The sequence below is a fragment of the Meleagris gallopavo genome, chromosome Z (assembly GCF_000146605.3).
Source record: "Meleagris gallopavo isolate NT-WF06-2002-E0010 breed Aviagen turkey brand Nicholas breeding stock chromosome Z, Turkey_5.1, whole genome shotgun sequence".
Classification (NCBI taxonomy): Eukaryota; Metazoa; Chordata; class Aves; order Galliformes; family Phasianidae; genus Meleagris; species Meleagris gallopavo.
In genome coordinates this window covers 1,641,154-1,644,970 of record NC_015041.2, presented here as the reverse complement: position 1 = coordinate 1,644,970, position 3,817 = coordinate 1,641,154, and the positions used below count along the sequence as shown (strand labels likewise).

At 40.5% G+C, this 3,817-nt stretch overlaps 1 long non-coding RNA gene across 1 annotated transcript; it reads left to right on the top strand.

Annotated features, from left to right (window-relative positions):
- The first annotated feature begins 6 nt into the window (after nt 1-6).
- Nucleotides 7-2,122, top strand: LOC104914746. The gene is made up of 2 exons (XR_004162152.1): nt 7-124; nt 1,727-2,122. It is a non-coding gene; the product is annotated as an uncharacterized LOC104914746 (long non-coding RNA).
- The last annotated feature ends 1,695 nt before the right edge of the window (nt 2,123-3,817 follow it).

Sequence of the window (3,817 nt, the reverse complement as noted above, 5' to 3'; positions counted from 1 at the left end):
CTCCGTTCTCCCGCAGCGCCGGGGCTGGGCGAGCAGCTGGAGGCGGTGCTGAGTGGAAACGGCGGGCTCGGGAAGCTCTGAGAGGATTTTGTTTTATCCTCTGAGCTGTGCTGTTATAACCGAGGTGCGTGGTTGCTGGGAGGGGGTGCTGCTGTGTTCAGCACTTCCTGTGGGGAAATCAGTCCGTTGGAAAAAGGTGTGTTTCTGTTATTTTTCCCCTGGCTCTTAGAAGCTGCCCATCATAATCATAAACACAGGAGCAAAATGCATTGCTTAGAGGGCTGGGAGAAGGCTGCATGTGTGTGTGAATCATAGAATCTTTGAGTTGAATGGGACCTCTGACGGCCTTCTAGTCCAGCTGCCCTGCAGTGCACAGGGACACCACAGCTCCTTCAGGTTGCCCAGAGCCTGATCCAGCCTGGCCTTGAAAGTCTCCAGGAATGGGGCATCAACCACATCACTGGGCAACCTGTGCCAGTGCCTCACCACCCTCACTGTAAAATATTTGTCCTTATATCCAACCTAATCTCTTTAAGCTTTCCTCGTGGAAATTCTCTGTTTCTGGAAGGGAAGATAGTATACTTCCTTACTGAAACATCAGTAATTCAGATGCTTAGTGCTCTCTTATGTGCAAGTATCCTTCCACTATGACTAGAAGTAAAATTTCCTGCTTTCCCAAGAACAGCCTGCCCGAATGAGCAGGTTACAAACCGATGTTGGTAAATCTGGTTCAGTTTCTTACTGCAGTCACACACCCTGATTAGTTTGGCTTTGGAGGAGACAGAGGATAAAAGAGTTGTTAAGGTGTCTGTCTAGTAGTAGAATGCTGTTGTGAAAGAAATGTTTCTAAGTATGATGAAAGAAGCAGTGCCATCACTGATATTAGAATAAACAACCCCAGAACAATGCAGATCTCAGAATGGAGATGTGTGCATCTTTTGTTACAACTCAGTCGTAAAAGACAGAATGAATGAGCCCGTGAGTTACATGGAATGCAAAACGTGTCCTACAAGACACTGCAGACCGATCCTTGTGAATAACAAACCTCAATTTCTCTGTGCAAGTGTGAAATCATATCACTGATTTTTGTTGTGACCTCGTTACGTGTTCACAACTGTATGTGTGCTGGCTGTATTTCTCAGTGTAAGAGCTGGTGCGTTAGAGATTCTGAAATAAGGTTGATGGTTGGGCTGGAAGATCTTTTTCCAATCTTAATGATTCTCTGATTTTCTGCTTTAAAAGAAAATAAGTGTTCCTGTCTGATCTTTACAATAAATTTTGGAAATACCACTAAGGTCCAATGTGGAACACTGTGAGAAAGTGGCAGTGAAGCGTTGAGGGGCATTGCTGAGTGATAGGGCTCAGTCAGGTCAGTGGCTGGACTTGGTGATCTTGAAGGTGTTTTTCAACTTCACTGATCCTATGATTTTGTATATGTGTTTGTTATTTTTTCTTCTAGCAAGCCTGTCCTATTATTTTAATAGCAGCCATTGTAGTGACATGTTTCACCTGCTCTGAATGTCTTTTTTTATTCCAGTGAATCCGAATTTACCAGCTTGTTCCTGTGATAAGCAGATACACGTACATCTTTGTATTTCTTGATGATTAATTAATGCTTTTGGAACCTCTCTCTTTTTATTCTTTTGAGCATTTGATAACGTTCTGCTGAAACAGTGCAGTTACCTCTGTTAGCTTCAGTGCATATTTTGTTTTTCTTTGCATATAGAAAATGTATTTCTGAGCTGAAGCTGCATCATGTGTCATTACTGTGAACTGCTGTAAGAAGCGCCCTGCAAAGAGGAAGCCCGGAGATGTTAGTGAGCACCAGGGATGAGCTGCAGTGTGGGTTATGCAGATTGCTGCAGCCAGCATGGGAAGGGCTGTTGTCTGTCTGTGATGGCAAAAGCGATGTTCTGCTTGAAGCAAAACAGTGATGTTTCTCTCGGCTGTACATAATGCTTCCTTCTCCTTCATTTTCGCTCCCCATTGTTGACAGAAGCTCCTCATGCGGTAGTCATAGAAAGATAATTTCAATATGGTTGCTCTATAGTGAAAAGATACAAAGCCCTGTCCCAGCTCTGTAATGAAAAAGTCTTAAATTAAAATGATTATTGATTTTTAATCTGGCTTTGTGTTTTTAGTTGTCTTTGCAACAAAAGTTGGTGTGATGCCAGTGTCTCTTTCCATTGCAGAGCAGTGTAAATAGTAAATTCTGCTTTGGCATTTGGATAAATGAAGTGGTAAATAAAATGTTTGGAAATGGGTTGTGCTTATTTACTAGAACACATTCCTGGAGTTTCTCTGGAAAGGCCTAGCAAGAAATGAATATTAATGCTGGAATTGAGTACTTCATCTTTTGTAATATAATTTATTTTATTAACAAGTTAATTAGAAGAAAGAATGGATTACCTAGCTGTATTAGCAAGAGCAACTTGCTGTGATAGGGCAAAGTGAATGCAAAGTCAGCCAGCAGTGTTATGCTCTTAAATATACTAACTGTAACAAAGGTGTGTGGGCTGTCAGCATTATCTTCATCTAAACTATTGATGTTACTAACGACCACTTAGGGACAGTATTGCTAATTATTTTCCTCTTTTTTTTTTTGGAAAATAAATGTTGCAGCAGGAGTTGAGAAGGCAAAAGTGCATTGTCCTGAAGTTCATTCTAGAAGCGAACACAGTTATATTTATCTAGGACATAGTGAGTAAAGCAATGAAGAATGGTGGCATAATCCCAATAAAACTGAGTGACATATCATGATGGCAGTAGGAAATTAATCTCATAAAATATTTTTCAATGTCTTTCAGTAAGAACCTCACTCAGTAAAGACATCTGGGTCAGATTCTGTTTCTATCTCACTGATTCAGACAATCCTGGCTCCTTGTTAGCGTTTGCTTTACTGAGAATGGCCTATGAGTGCCTTCTAAATTCAAAGCATTAATCGCAGATGAATTAATCAGGTAAAGAAAATGATCAGTTGGAACAAGTTTGTGGTGTTGTATTGCTATTTAATGATTTCATCAATGACCTAGGAAAAAAAAAAAAAGTATAACTCCTAGTAAAACTTGTAGATTTTTTTCAAGAGAATTTGATACTGACTTTAATAATAATTAATCTCTGCAGTCCTAATTAGTTCGTAAATTAAATGGTTATCCAAATCAGTTTGCAGCCAAATGCACTGAAAGTAAGAATCCAACTTGGACCTTAATTCTTCAGTGTGTGGAAGCTGCTGGGAAGGAAAGGTCTGGTATTTGCCAGAGCAAGGTGAGTGATTTTGCACAGTTCTTTGCAATGAAGCTTCGTCCATGCTGAAAACTTCACAGTTGTAATGGCCTTGCTTGATTCCTGGTTAACATCCCTGATCCTAGTGCCAGGGATGCAGCAAAGATATATGTGCAGAGGGTATGGTCTGGAGATGGAGCTTTAGTCTCCAGCTCCGGGTGTTCAGATCAATCGTTCAGACCCAAACTCTGTTGGAAACATCTGCTGGTGCAGTGATAGAAATGCATGTTTCTTTCTTTCTTTGTTAGCTGCAACTTAAGCACAAATGTGCAACGTTTTTTTAACTGTTCTGGTGTTTTTCTCCATTCGAGCAAGTGATGTGGTCTGTGATTTTGGTGTGTGTTTAATATTCCCCATCATTTTTCCTCCCACTTCTGCTCTTTTCTTGCACTGAAAGGATTTGCAGAAATAACCACCTGGACTGCTTTCCTGTGACCTTAAACTCAGATTGGCCACTGCAGTAAAAGACAATAAAAAGTCCTTTTATAAATATATCAATGGCAAAAGAAGAACCAAGGATATTTCTCATCCTATA